The sequence below is a fragment of the Anthonomus grandis genome, chromosome 6, assembly GCF_022605725.1.
Source record: "Anthonomus grandis grandis chromosome 6, icAntGran1.3, whole genome shotgun sequence".
Taxonomy (NCBI): domain Eukaryota; kingdom Metazoa; phylum Arthropoda; class Insecta; order Coleoptera; family Curculionidae; genus Anthonomus; species Anthonomus grandis.
In genome coordinates this window covers 2,526,441-2,543,036 of record NC_065551.1, presented here as the reverse complement: position 1 = coordinate 2,543,036, position 16,596 = coordinate 2,526,441, and the positions used below count along the sequence as shown (strand labels likewise).

Genomic DNA, 16,596 nt, shown 5'->3' with positions numbered 1-16,596 from the left:
TATGATTTCAATATATTTTCGTTCAATGCAAACGCATCATCTGCTACAAAATTTAAATTTTCCGCTGTATTTTGGTTATCTGGCAAGTTTACTGATTTATTCAATAGTTTGTCATGAAAATCGGTGCACTCGAAGACACCACCATCCGATACTCTACCATTGCAACCAACGTTTACATACACAAATTTATAGTTAGCATTTACAAGGGCCATCAGAACAATACTAAAATATTCCTTATAGTTGAAATAGTAAAACCCACTATTTCTGGGTTTAACTATAGTCGCCTTCGCTCTTATCGTGCGGGTTCAAAGGTCACCACGTAATATGAATCAAATTGAAAAATCAGTGGCTGCCAAAATGTTATTTCCTTGAGAGTTTGACAATACATTGAACGTCGTCATGTGACATATTAAAGCCGCGTATACACCTTAGATCATAATTATTAACTGACGTGATGCCTTTAACGCCGTAAAAATGTCTGCGGAATACTACGTATCCGAGATTCGACATGTAAAACATACGTTGGTTATTTCCTTTCATGACGTGAAAAAGCCCATAAGTATAAAGCCCGTTGGGTATATGCCTCATCGGTATATGCCTAGAATCCCCGATATTCTAAGTTGCCAGACATAATATTTACTTTTCTTTTTTGAAAAATTGTCCGAAATAGATGGAATTCTCAATAACAATTTTTCTTTACGCAATAATATCTAAATCTAAGCATTTTATATTTTTTTATGAGAGCAAAAATGCTTCCCTAGCCTTTCATTAAAATTGTACATATTTCATTTAAAAATGGTTGTTACCTAAATTTTTGAGAAATTAGTATACGATTTAGCATGACCCTATGTATGTGCATAACACACTAATTTGTCGATTTCAGGGCACAGCGTCTAATTTTTAACGATGACGTCTTCTTATTATGTGTGATTGTGTTTTTTTATAATAATTATTGGGAAACTATACATTTTGGTATAATGACAAACAACTAATTTGTATTGTGTGTGATGCAGTGCAGTCAGAGACCAGAAAACTACTTTCTTTGTTTAAAGTTCATGTTACAATCTCACTTTTAAAATGACATTTTAATTTTATGATTTATTATTTGTCGTTCGACCCAATCTATACGTTGATGCACAGAAAATTAAAAAAGTTGTGTTATCTTTTCTTTTATATCAGTTAAAAGTCAAAAAAAAATAAAAAATAACTAAAAAAAAACTGGTGAATGCGGCGGGCATTTCTATCTCCCAGCGCATTCACCAATTAATTTATTTAACTTTGTTTAAAAAGATATATACGAGGCGAGCTACGACAGTTCTTTAAAATGTCGTTTTCTTAAGACAATTTTATTTTACACATTACAAGGCAAGAAAAAAGATTAAAAATAACTTAAAAAAAAAAACTGGTGAATCCGGCTGGCATTTTTATCTCCCAGGGCATTCACCAATTTATTTACTTAGCTTTTTTTAAAAAGATAAATACGAGGGGAGCTACGACAGTTCTTTAAAATGTCGTTTTCTTATGAATATTTATTTATTTACACATTACAAGGCAAAAAAAGATTGAAACTAACTATTAAAAAAATGGAGAATGCGCCGGGCATATCTATCTCCCAGCGCATTCACCAATTTATTTACTTAGCTTTGTTTAAAAAAAAGTTATTTGTACTTAATAATCATACCTAAATAATAAACGAAATGCAAAAAGAAAACTAATTATTTTAATAACGAAAAAGAAAATAAGGGATTGCTTAGAATGTACAAGAAGAAGTAGCTAAAGCGCTTGGAATTAGTTTAAGAATGGTGCAAAAGGTTGTATATGAAAACAAGAACAATCTTATTTCCAAGCAGGAAACAAAGTGTAAAACGAAGAAGCCGAAAAGTAAAAATGAAGTAACAAATTTGACTAAAAAAAAGAAACTAATTATAACTATCATTATCACTAACAGAGTCGGAAAACTCTTCGTCATTTTCCGAATCTTCTTCAAATGGAGCAATGATCAATGGTTCAACTTGGATATCGAGTACTTTTCTCTCTTCCACCAGGTTCTAATAATGTTTTCTCTGTGATCCACTGATTTCCGCCAATACTCCTTTGTGATGTGATTCAATGCCTCATTCCAAACAGCTTCAACCTGGTCAGATCTAAGTCCAGCACCCACATGCTTCTCATAATAAGATTTTGACCCTGCCCATATAAGCTCAATGGCATTAAACTGACAATGGTATGGTGGCAATCTTAAAACTTCATGGCCATATTCACGTACTATTTCGTCAACAGCATATATTTTTGGTCTTTTCAGCGATTTTGCAATTGAAAGAAGTTCGGATTTTAGCATATATGGCAAGGGATTCTGATTTTCTTTTACTAGCCATTCATAAATTTCGCTTTTTCTCCAACTTCCATTTGGTTCTTTATTCAAAATTTTTGAATGATACCACGCATTGTCTAATACTATTAAGGAAGGTTCTTGCAAGTTCGGTATTAACTGTTCCTTTAACCATTTTTCAAACATTTCGCAATTCATATTGTCATGATAATCCATACTTTTAGACTTAGAAGAAAAAATTAAACTTGCACCTGGAACGAATCCCGTTGAAGAGCCGGCATGTAAAATAATAAATCGTTTTCCCTGACCACATCCTTTTTTTCTTTTCACGCTTTTCACATATTCATCTTGCCAAGATTTTATTCCACTCCCGTTTGAAAATATCCAAGTTTCATCTAAGAATACCACTTTCCTTAACTTTGATTTTTCATTTTGTGTATATTGTCTTAAAAATCCTATTCGTTGGCTCACAATATTTGGTAGTTCACACAAATATCTTCTATTGCAGTCTTTTTTATAGCGAAAACCTATGCTTTTAATTAATTTTGATAAAGAAGAAAGTCCAAATTCCAAAGTGCCGCGTTGTTTTAAAACATCCCTCAGAAATGGCAGCGTTATATTTGTTTTTAGCCTATATAGTTCATAAATCCTATCCCTTACTTCCATTTTTACACATTTACTTAAATCTTCAGTCTTCGGCTTTTTCCTTTTACACTTTTTTTCCTTCTTGGGAATAGGATTGTTCATGTTTTCATATACAACCTTTTGCACCATTCTTAAACTATAATTCCAATCGCTTTAGCTACTTCTTCTTGTACATTCTTAGGCAACCCTTTATTTTCTTTTTCGTTCTCGAAGTAATTAATAACATTAAGTACCATTTTTTTGGCTTGAGGATTTAGAAATCCACAAAAAGGCTTTTTCTTTTCCATAATTTGAAATTTAAATTATCTTGTGACAAATAATGTCATCCGTCAATCGAAACGAGACAGGCATGTTTGTTATGAAAGTAATTGCTTTAGAACCACTGACATTTATCATTTTATCTTCTTTTGATACATTAACTCTGCATATATCTGTTTCGTTTATCTGACGCGTTGTAGTTAAAAAACGTTGTTGCGCAAATTGAAATGAAACGGTAACTACAAAAATTTGTCGTTGATAATACGATACACCCGCACGATAAGAGCGATTTTGACTATATACGAATTGCACGTCTCTGGAATAATTTTTTCCAACGCTTAGGGCGAAATAATTGCAGTAAATTTTAGATCTTCCATGCTGCGGCCTGTTGCTAAATATCTTAGAGTCACTAACAATCTTTCTTCAGCGCTGATTGCTTGTCGCATTATTGTGTCTTTTTTTGTAATATACGGCTTAACCAAATTTAATAAGTATTGAAAACAGTCATTGTCCATTCTAAGGTAATTTTTTAAATCACTGTCGCTTGTTTGCCGCTGTTCTCGTATAACTTCAAAATGTGATAAGGAACTACGTTTTTGTGGCGGCCTAATAAAAAAGTATTTTTTTTTATTTTAACGTTTTACATTTTTATGATTTTTGAATAGGTAAAAATCAGTGTACGAAAATAAATGCGTCACTATTTTATTTTGACATAAAAACGACAGTTCTAAATGTCAAAATAACACATAAGCGCCATCTTGAATAAATGCATTAAATAGAAATCTTGTGTTACCTCATTTAAAAGGTTTTATTGAGTACTTTTAATATTTATTACATGGACTCGGTGGACTCCGTTTTGACCTGTCTAAAAGTAACAGCCAAAAAATACACTGTTGCGATTTTATTAACGTTTTTAATAATAATATACAAATAATTTATAATTTTTGAATTTTGGATTTAAAGATTAACTTTTTGGTTTCTAAAGACTTACTGAACTGCCCTCGTATGTCACATTTCACGTTAAAGGTTATTGAACATTATTTAGACATTCCAAAAACCAAATAGCTATTAAAAAAACTCGAAAAAAAATACCGGTAATTTACCGGTTAAGGAAAAATATCTTAAAATTTGTTGTTTTTTTTTTGGTTTTTGTAATTAATTTTCTAATTTGATTCTTGTAATTACTAATTAGTTTTTAATGTTAAACCTGGTCCGATATATTTTTTTTCTTTTTAACATTTTTATGTTTATATTAATATTTTAAGTTAATGTTTAAAATATAGTTAAATAAACAGGTTTAAATCACATGGCGTTTTAAAAAAGTAATACTTAAATGCATGTGTGTAAGAATTCATGGCCTACTATTAAAAACAAAAATAAATATGGATTTTTCTGATTTTTGAAGCTAAAATTTACTAAAGAATAGGTTGTGATACATCAATGTATTCAGAAAAAAAAATGCAAAAATTTGACGTTAAAACATACAGGGTGTTCCATTTAAAAAAACCAAGTTTGTGCCCAATCTTAAAAACAGTGCATTAGAAAAAAAAATTAAATACGCCACTGACTTTTATGTAAAAATATCTATTATAAGCAGTTTTCATTTTTATTCTATCTTATACAGGGCCTGAGAAATAATAACATCTCCAAAAGTGAACATTTTCGTTTTCACCCTGTATTTCAGGAACAAAAGTAGTTAGAATATTTCTGTTTGTGGCTTTAAAAGTTTTACAAAAAAGTGATACAGGGTCGCGAAAACCGCAAAGCTCTATCTTAAAAAATGACAGAGATACCCTGCAGTCTCATCCAAAATGGGACACAGTGTACCTATTTAACAGATTTCCTTTAAATCATATTCTAAAGCTTATTATGTTATATATTCACATTTTTTACTGCATAAAACACGTCTACACAACATAATGACTTTTACAATGCGATTTATTTAAAAGAAGCTAATTTTCTATCGAATCATAAAAGACCGAAAACTTCCGGACCGCACCTCGCATTACTAAAATATCTATTTCTCTCGGATCTCGTCTTCGCGCGACCTTATGTCGGGAGTAAAGTGGACCAGCCAACTACAGCAGGTCAAAAAGTGGCGTTTATTAGCATAATGAATTGTCTGTTTATACCAAGTCGAAGCACAGAATAAAGTGTGTTGTTTGCACGTCATTTGCGAGATGCGGCTAACGTGAAGTAAGCATTAATTTTTACGTCGCAGCATCTATTGCTGGAGATAATGTAAGATAGCCCTTAGTAAACGTACTCGCTAGATACGAAAAGCAGAATGAAGGCACGCACTGCACGGCATGACGGTCGTCTGGTGTGACTCATTTCTTTTGCTTACTTTAAAAAAAACGTATCGCCTAGATGGGAAAGACAGAAACTACAGACATAATCATATAGAAGACAAATGAAGGAAAAATTACTTTCAATACCAGACGTGTAGGTATTTATTCTTTTTACCCTTATTAATTGTTGCATACTTTACCATATGTATGCAAGATGTGATGAAATTCTCGTTTATTACAGTAAATATTTAATTGTATTATATGATATTATCAATTTTGTTGGTTAACTCAGTTAGGTATAAATTAAATATTTTGTTATTTATAATATTCGATACATTAAAATATCACTCTGTACCGCATTATATTTATTATTTATATTTAAAGGTAGAAAATTAGTGAATGTCTTTGTAAGTTGCGTGAGAAAGGGTCAAACCGATTTGTCAGGTACCGATTTTTGCTGAATTTTATTATTCTGCTTGTTTGTACAGGGATAAGAAAGAGGGACGTTTAGAATAACAAGACCCTGACATATACACCTTTTTGGGAGATAAGTTAGATTAAAACGCACTTTTAAAGAAGGTAGATCGTATTATTTGTCTTTGCCGTCACAAAGGTTTTTTTATTCCTTTAACATAACCTGTAATTAAAAAAAACTTAAAATGCAATTAAAAAAACATATTATGTACTTACGTATAAAATTACGTATAAATACGTATAAAAACCGTTACTGGTTTTTGAATAAAACAGTTTTCGTTAACCGACAACTTATTCTATTTTTTAAGTTTTCATCAAGTTTCTTTCTCGACTCGTAGTAAATTTTGATTAATAGATTGATCGACTTACCTGTAAGAAAGATCAGTCTTGATTATTTGAACATCGAAGTTCTTCTGTAATCTATATGGTAGGTATTCATACTTTAGTGGATCACGCACTGTTTTTAAAGTAAAAAAACTTTTTTGCTGGCCATGCATTCCAGCTCCTAGCCTTAATTCAAATTAGTAACTGAACCTCAATCGCACTAAGTGGGTAACACGTTCGCTGCTCATCGATTTTTTAATGGGCACCGGTGGTGCTTAGACAAGAAAAACTTTCGTTTTTGAATATTCATGTTTTTACGTATAATTAGTTCAATATAATTATTTTTTATGTGGTTTTTTTATATTTTTTTGTCTGTTCAATGTCTGTTCTAAGATTCAGAACTTGTTGCTGAAAGGAAACGTTCTCATTTCTTCTATATTTCACAGCACAATCTATAGCAACTCTTAATCTTTGGATGTTATTCTTCAAAGATGTTTTTAAACTACTACTAATAGGTAAACCTTTCGAACTAAATTTTTAGTGGCTAGCTGCTTGAGGTTACTGCAGTAATTTCTAAGTAGGTGATTGGAACATTCGATTTTCTGAATGACAAAGTTTCCATGGTCTTTCAGTTTGAAGTTTTTTGAAAATACTGCTATCGCCATCACCGACTAGATATGAGTATTTTACGCCATGCATCTCTATGCTTCGTTTGAATCCTTCAAGTACGATATCGCTTTCCATAGATGTTGATGTACTAGACCAGTTCTTAAAGCATAGATGATCGTGAAAAGGATTTACTTGACACATGGCGCAAAACTTATTTCTTATACCCAAAAATAGCAACTTGTTCTCTGGCCAACAATGCAACCTGCCCCAGAAGGAGCATTATAAGCTGAGCGATAGGATCGTTTGCACCAAGCTCCATCGGCTATGACAGTTATTTCTGGAACTCCATCTTTATCCACCTCGCCATTTTCTCTAGCAAGCTTCGCTTGTTCTGCACCAGCTTCCCTCATGATTTTCCAGTTTTCCTCTTCGATAACTTGCTGTAATTTTTTTTCTTCTGCTTTGTATAGCCTGTAGCCTATTAGTGGGATGTCAAGGATGCTGGTAAATTCTAAGAACTGTAAATATCCACAGCCAATACTTATTGTCGCTAAAACAGATGTTGTATTGGTATTCAATTTTCCGTCATCCGGTATTGTTGTAACGGTCTTTTTCACTTGGGACATTTTGCATCTAATGATTATTTTTGAAATAAGTCCTCTTCTTATTTCATCGACTATTTCAAGTTCTCATGGTATACAGGAGAACAGTCCACAGTGGTCAAACGAAAAAATCTCTTCAAGAAAATGTCTTACGTTAACTATACGATTGCCCTCCAGTATAGAAGATTCATCGTGGACATACCTAAAATGTGTTTCATGTTGAACAGATTTACGTTTCTCATCCGGTGTTGAAATAGTCATATTTATTGTGTTGTATAAAAATCCTAAAAAGGTTAAACTTTGAACAGGAGTTAATTGACTCTTTTGTAAATTAATAATAAATCCCAATTTTTTTAGCAGCTGTACCATTATATTCGTGTCATGTAAACATGTGTTTTTGTTTTTATTTATTATAAGAATATCATCTAAATAAATTACTATAAAAAAATTACTATTATATGTCAAGAAAAAACTGATAATTACTATAAAAATTATAGTAATTATATGGCCATCCCCTCAAAAATTAAAAAGGAACTCTTATGGTTACAAAATAATTTAGATCATTGTGAACACATAAAGAGTCTAAAATTTAATTTAGAAATATTTAGCGATGCTTCTTCTAGTGGCTGGGGTGCCTTTTGTAACGAGGGAAAGTGCCATGGGTTCTGGGGACCAAGTGAATGTTTATTTCACATTAATTATCTTGAAATTAAAGCTGCTCTTTATGGTATTCAATCATTTTGCAAACAATTGAGAAATATAAAAGTCGTATTACGCGTTGATAACAACACTGCTATTGCCTGTATAAACCGAGGAGGCAGTGTAAAATTTGGTACCCTTAATGAAATTACTCAAAAGCTATGGAATTGGTGTGAAGCGAATCAAATTAAAGTTTTTGCATCATCGGAGAATAAAGACGCCGACCTAGAATCTAGAAGTCTAGCTATAGAAACAGAATATGAATTAAATAATAAAATTTTTCAAAAACTAATTCATAAACGGGGTATACCGGAGATAGATCTCTTCGCAACCAAATTAAATACTAAATGCAAAAAATATATATCTTGGTTTCCAGCCTTTACGGTTCCTTGGAATAGTTATTTTTCTCTGATAACAAAGGCATTAGAGAAAATAATAGAAGAAAAAGCTTGTGGTATAGTAGTGGTACCTGACTGGCCGACCCAGCCTTGGTATCCACTCTTTTTTAAAATACTTCAAGAAAAACCGTTGGTTTTTGGTCCTGACAAAAACTTACTTCTCTCTCGTTTTAGACAACAGCATCCGCTATATGCAAGGAGATTTCCCTGGTGGCAGGGAAGTTATACGGAGGGCTCTTATGAAAAGAAGCATTTCCGAAGCGGCTGTCCCTATCATGATTTCCTCAACTAGCGAGGGGACTCTTAAATAATACTCTACCTGTTATAAGAAATTTTGGAGTTATTGTATTAGTAATAATATCGATATGTTTGCATATGACCTGAATACTTACTTAAATTTCCTGTTAGAAGAGATTAATAAAAACCTTTCATATTCATCTGTTAATATATACAGGTCAGCTATTAATTTAATCTTTTCTGTAGATAACAAGGACGAAATTATTATAAAAAGATTTATAAAAGGTACTTACAACACTATACCGCCTCACTACAGCCTACCTTAGTTTTTCCATATTTCAAAGAAAAGTTAGAAATTTGTATAGCCACAACAATAGACTTTTATATTCAGAAAACTTCCTTACAACGAGCCAAAATTAATAACCTTATTCTAACACATAAAAAACCATTTCACGCTGCCTCGTGTCAAAGTATCAGTAGATGGATAAAAGCAGGCCTTAAAAATACCGACATTAATATTGAATGGTTTTCAAGTCATAGTGTAAGGCATGCTTCGACCTCAACAGCCCTTAAGTGTGGGGTCAATATAAATACTAAAAAATACCGCTGGCTGGAGTTTAGAATCTGAGGTGTTTCTAAAATTCTATAACAGGCCTGTCGGTGAACTAAATGAAATTTTTGCTAATACAATTCTTAAATTAGCATTAGAAAAATAACAAACTATGTTAAATACACATCCTACATCATTACTATTTCGTTTAGGGGTTATGTTCGGTTTATATCTTATATTTTATAATAATATTATTTAAGATTAATCGAATACCATACTTACCTGTATGAAGATTAATCATAACTTTTCGAATTTGTCTTCCGACATGATTACGGTCCACCCACCTCACTATACATAAATCCTCTGCTTCCTTGCAATTTTGCGCTCTAAAAAAAAAGCAGAATGAAGGCACGCACTGCACGGCATGAAGAGGGTCGTCGGGTGTGACTCATTTGTTTTGCTTACTTTAAAAAAACGTATCGCCTAGATGGGAAAGACAGAAACTACAGACGAAATCATATCGGAAGACAAAATTCGGAAAATTATGATTAATTTTCATACAGGTAAGTATGGTATTCGATTAATCTTTAAAGTTTACACCAACCGCAACTCCATAATGAATTCGGTTATTTAGTGATTGTTTATTAAATTTTTTTGCCGCGCCGCTACTGGAAGCCGGTTATTCGATCCAGTAGACACCGCAAATATGTCAAGAAAAGTAACACGAATTATATGCCTAAGAAGAGCTGACTCTTCAGTGTAAATCTACCCACTTGCGGGGTTGGCTTTATCTCATTGTTTCTGTTGCTGCACGTTATACTGTCAATTTGTATTTTAAGAAATAAAATTGTTTTTCAAAAAGTCTCCGTGTCGTTCAACGTTCGTATTTGGCGCAGTCGGTAGGATTGTGCCCTAGTCGTCAGGTAAATCGGTCTACAAAATTTCATCATGAGAAGAAGAAGTCACGCAGTAAGTGCCTTTTCTTTTGACCTCTATAAACCCTCTGTTTAAGGAATTTATAGGGATATTTAGGAATTTTCGCGAATTAAACGCATATAGATTTTATTTCCAGCAATTTTTAGTTGATAATTCCAGCGAATTGATCGTATTTAATTTTAATCTCAACGTATGGATCGCATTTAGTTTTAGAATATTTTATCATTCTTATGAACGATATAGAAGAACTAAGTACTTCGCTCAGTGATTTATCTTTAATAGAAAAACCTATAGAAATGACTCCAACATCCACTACCCCCAAAGTAAATTGGGATTTTTTCAGATCTAAATTAAGCAATACCCTTATGAGCCTTACGATGGTGATTGCAATAAGCTTAATAAATTTATTAGTAGGTGCGAAAGCTTTATTGATAGTTATAGGAACCTCAACGACGAGGAATTAAATAAACATATATTCGAATGCATCCAGGAAAAATTAATTAATAAAGCTGAAAGTTTAGTCGGTAACCGCGCCGAAATAACTGATTGGTTTACTTTACGTGATGCTTTAATACAATGCTTTTCAGATCGTAGAGATCTGGATTGTCTAACTCAAGAGTTAGTTAGAACCACAACTGACGTTACAAAAATGAACATTTGTTAAGTTTTGGTAATAGGCTTCAACTTTTAAGAAGCGATATTGCTCAAAAAATAGGTAATGATTCTAGCTATAGTACTAATGAAAAACTGTGCCACATTAAACATTACGAAAAAACTGCCCTAAACACTTTTATTGCAGGCTGTACAGGCGTTAAAAAAAATAATATCCATCTAAAAAGACCCTCCAGTCTTGAAGACGCAATGGCCTATATTAAAGAGTTCGAAAATTTCGAAAGGCTTTATGGCAGTTTCGAAACAAATAAGTTTCAAAAATCTAGTCACAATGCTAATAATAATGTATATAATAACTTTAGGAATAGTAATCCCCCGAGTAACCCTCAGTCATATAACAGACAAAATTACAATAACTTATTTAATTCACCACCCAATCAACAACAGTACTATCAAACACCATAGTTCCCTAATCAACATAACTCTTTCACACTACAAATGCAAACTTCCCAATATCCAACTGGCCCTGTTAACATGCCACCCCCAAGGCAGTTACCACATCAAAAATATTTCACAAAGAGTCAAGTTTTTGGAAAACCAAAGAATGTTTCAAACCCGGTCAAATAAATCCGCGGGATTTACCAAAACCGGAACCAATGTCCACCACTTCTAGAAATCCTTCTATAAGAAGTTTCAGACCACCCCCACAGTATGGAAATCGCAACTATTTCCAAACAAATCCAAATGTAAAACCCAACTTCACATTCCAGGAATTAAATCACCAGGAATATCCTGATGAATCCTCTCGAGAATATTTCGATAATTATGAAGGCGCATATTGCACCAATTATGCTGATAATTGGGAAACAGATTATGCTCAAGACTATTTTGATAAAATTGATCAAAATGTCGAATTAAAAAAACAAGAGAAAAAACCCCAACATTCAAATGAAATCTATAATACTGACTCTCTAAATTTTCAAGACCTATCCATAACAGGCCAAATAACATAGTAGAAATAAATATTTCTTCTTATAACTCGCTACCCTATCTTGTAGTTAGTTCCCCCAAAACAAAATTGTTGATCGACACTGGTAGTAGTAGATCAATACTAAAACCGTATATTGCAGAAAAATATTTCCCGAATTGTATATATAACTCTAAAACCATAATAAAGACAGCTGTAGGTAGCAAAAATACTCAATATCCAGCTACAGTCCCTTTGACCATAAAATAAATTTTATACTTTTTGATTTCCATGATTATTTTGACGGAGTAATCGGGCTCATAGATTTACTGAAAACAAACCTAAACATTGACTTTAATAACCAAATACTTTGTAACAGCGAAACAACAATACCATTTGAGTTTCGACGACCCGAGGACGTTAATATCACCTTATCTTTGAACCCTCACGAACGCACATTAAAAAGTCTACCTGTTTCTGTATACGAAGGCGAAATATTAGTACCTTCGATTTACTTTGATCAGCTCTTTATCCCACAGACACTTAGCGGTGCAAAAAACGGTCATGCAATCCTTGAAATAATAGACAATACTGATAAGATTATTAATGCAACTTTAAACAGACCAATTAATGTCGAATCTTTTGAATCAGACACTTTTGAATTTTTCTCATGCGAATGTTTAAGCAAATTTCAAAAAATAAATATTTTCAAAATTCAGCATGCAATAACGATATAAAAAATCTTATTCGTTCAAAGCATATGAACTCTGAAGAATCGCTTGCTATAATTAATGTATAATATTATTACTGTAAATAATAAAAGTATTTTAAAAGTTCTTTTCTTAATTTTAGATTGAAACTGATGAAAATGAGAGTAACGACAGCAATATAGAAACTATTGTGAAACAAAATTATACTGCTTCGGAACCAGAAAATCTATTAAATCCTGGTCCTTCTAACATATAAAAACCAATTGCATTAAAAAGAAAAGAAAATGGTTTTTCAATGCCAGGAATAATAAATAAAAAACTTAAGAAAAAAGCTGAAGATGAGAAAGTCGAAGAAGCGTATAAATTTATGACAGATGTAAGGAAGAAAATAGAAAACAGAGATGATTATCCCGTCTATGGGGAAAATGTTTCTTGCAGGATGCGCAATGCCAAGCAAAGCCACCGAGCTGAATATTTAGCTAAGCATCACATAGATAACATTTTATTCAAATTGGAGATGGGTGAATATGACGATATTCAAAAAAAACCTACTGCATACAATCAAACCCCGAGCACTTATCTGTATATTCATCACATTCATCATCTCCAATGTTGTCTCCTACAAATACACTTACTGACAGTCAATCCTATACTCATCAATTTCAATCCTATAAGTGCCAACCTGCTCATACCACCGGGTTAACAACTCAATACTCTCAGCAAGCTTTAAAGCAAATAATCTCTCCCCTGGAAAAAGAAATGACTAAGCAAGCATCAACCGCTGAATATTCAACCATTGGTGAATTCTTAGTATTAAAACCAACTGATGTTTATCAATAATTAGAAAATATTAAAAATTGGTGTTTCTTTACTTACCTGACAATATTCTTGTAAAACTGCAATAATCACTTCACAAACTTCAGGAACAATTAAAGATATGTACTGCTTTGATATTTTAAATAAGTACATCAGACTTGTGTAAGAATCCCCAGTAGCCAAATATCGAAGAGTCACTGCTAATCGAACTGAAGGTAAAATTGAGGCACGGTAATTCGTGTTCTTTTTATAGATTTTTGGAGCTACCAATAACAATAATTCTTCAAAATCTGTTTTAGTCATTCTCACAAAGTTTTTAAAACCACTTCCGTCATTAAGAATTAATTCGGCCATTAAATTATTTCCATAATTTTCATTATTTTTAAATAATTCTCTTCTCCACCAACGCTTTTTTCTTTGTTTTTGATGAGCACTAAATATAATAAAAGCTGCAGTAATTTCAGCGGCTTCCAAGCAGTCCATATTATTTACTAAATGTTTTATTGTTGCTATAATATTTAAATTTACATTTAGACGCGACTCATCTAGTGCAACATGTTGCCGGATACAACCCGTCAATGAAAACTCGATGTTGCAATGTTGCAAAGTTGTATGTTTCTGGCGATGTTTCTTGGTCTGGACATACCTTAAAGGAAAATCGACTCATCTAAATTTTATTGGCCTAACCCATGGCTTAATACTCAGAACCGAGTATTTTATTAACATTACTCAAAGTAAATTGTTAAATCTTGAACCACAGACAGGACTAAAAGAGGTCTGCTCAACATAGTAGGGAAAATAAACAAATGGCTTTTTGGCACCCTTGATGCCGACGATGAAAAATACTATACTGACGCGATTGCAAAAAGACAAAGACAATTTAGTCAAGACGGTAAACTCGCAAATGTCATTGTCATAGAAACTTATTAATAACTATAATTCCACAATATCTAGTCTTATAAATAACCAAATTAAGTTAGAAAAAGGGATCAACATGCTACAAATGTATATAAAAAATGAAATAAATAATACGTATCTTTATATTTCTTTCGAAGGTGTAATTTCTGAAATCAATTTAGATTGCCAAAACTTAATAAACTTTTTGGATAATCTAGAAAACGCCATTACCTTCGCAAAGCTTAATGCTGTACACAATTCTGTAATTTCGATAAACGAAATCAGAGAAATGATGGAATGCTTGGAAACTATTTACGATCCTAGAGCTTTGCCAAATTTTAAAAACATTCTTTCGTACTATCAATTCCTTGGAACACAAATAAGTTTTTCAAGTAATAAAATAATTTTCGCAATTCATGTCCCTATATTAAAACTTAAACAAGCCACTTTCGAGCACCTACTTCCTATCATACAAAACAATTCCATCATTAATCCAAAATACCCCTACCTGGCACAAGGAGAAGTCGACATCCAATTTGAAGACAGCTTATGCCCAGAAATCGAAAAAACATTCTACTGCCTAGAGAACTTTTACCCTCAGGATAGTTGCACTATTGAGTTGTTGGAAAAACGTCCACCAACAAGTTGCACACCCCTGCAAACCCATCTTGTTCAACCCCTAGCTGAACAAGTTACTCAAGGACAATTCTTAATCATCCCAACCAAAAACACACAAGTCCTTACCAAATGTATGACCGACCAATATATAACTCTGGAAGAACCAACCCTTATCCAAGTTCCTGCAAACTGCGGAATAAAGCTTGATGGAAAAATATATTCCAACGATGTCAAACTACTAAAAGGGAAACCTTTGGTACTACCAGAAATCCAGGACCACAAACCTCAAGTATCCAGACCTTACAAGTTGCCCAATATAAGTCAAGTCAATATACAAGACTTATATGAACTCAGGAGCCTAGCGAGCCAGCTACATCCCATTGACGACGTTTCACCGATCCAGACTTCAACAATAATCAACAGTACCCTGATTATTGTGTTTTTGAAGGTGGTAGACAATGGTACAGTGAAAACATCTTGTCGGACTTGCATTGTCTTATTTATTTAATGTAACACGACGTTTCGGTTTACACTTGATAACGGTTGGAGATACTTACCAACCGAAACGTCGTGTTACATTAAATAAATAAGACAATGCAAGTCCGACAAGATGTTTTCACCCTGATTATTGTTATTATTATGATCATAACTTTACTAGTAGTTGCCCAGAAGACGCTGCTTCCAAGATGCCAGAAGCCAAAACCTGGACCTGCCACTTCCAACCCTGAAGAGCCGCAGAAGAGCAAACACACTCCATTATGTTTGCCTCTTAAGGAGGGAGGAGTTATATGCCTAAGAAGAGCTGACTCTCCAGTGTAAATCTACCCACTTGCGGGGTTGGCTACATCAGTACTTTTTGCCTTATATAAACCTTAGATTTTAAGTCGCTTTATCTCATTGTTTCTGTTGCTGCACGTTATACTGTGAATTTGTATTTTAAGAAATAAAATTGTTTTTTAAAAAGTCTCCGTGTCGTTCAACGTTCATATTTCACGAATTGAGAACTTTAGATACTTAGGATGTAAACAATCGGGTATTCTACGTTGCCAAGTTGCTTTTTTTCATGAACTTTTTCTACGAGTATTTTTATTCTGAAAAGTTAGTTGCTTTATTTCAAAGTATATATTATTAAACAGCAAATGGAAGAAAATTATAGGGAATACATTTTTTTAGACAGCTACAAAATACAAAACATGAAAAAAAGATTTAGTGGATTAAGAAAAACATTTATTGTATGAAAAATTGGTAAATCAATTTGACATCATTGTATGAGAGATGGTTAACTCAAACATCGCGCCTATGGTTTGCAGCTAGCCTTATTGTAGGTATTCAATGTTCCAAGGTTCTGACAGATTCAAAATTTGAGAACCGGCAAACTAGCGTATAAGTACATAACCTAAAACGTATAATTACAATCAACCAATAACAATCAAAGTTTAGTTGTCTTTAATTGTCAATAGTCAAAATATTATGTATCACATACCCCTGTTTTAGAGGATGAAAATGTGGTGATCGTCAAAAACCAAGGTTTATACAAAAAATTACAAATAAATAAATGTAAACTGGATTTTTTATTTTTAATATTTAAACTGAATATAGATTTAGAATCCTACTAAATGGCCCT

The 16,596-nt window shown here is 32.8% G+C and overlaps 1 protein-coding gene across 1 annotated transcript in view; it reads right to left on the bottom strand.

Moving 5' to 3' along the window:
* Positions 1-10,884: 10,884 nt before the first annotated feature.
* Positions 10,885-16,596, bottom strand: part of LOC126737588 (exportin-6-A-like) — a 320,333-nt gene continuing 314,621 nt past the window's right edge. The window contains exon 19 of the mRNA XM_050442568.1: positions 10,885-10,894. The gene's annotated coding sequence lies outside the window, so the exon portion shown is untranslated. The remainder of the gene's footprint in view (positions 10,895-16,596) is intronic.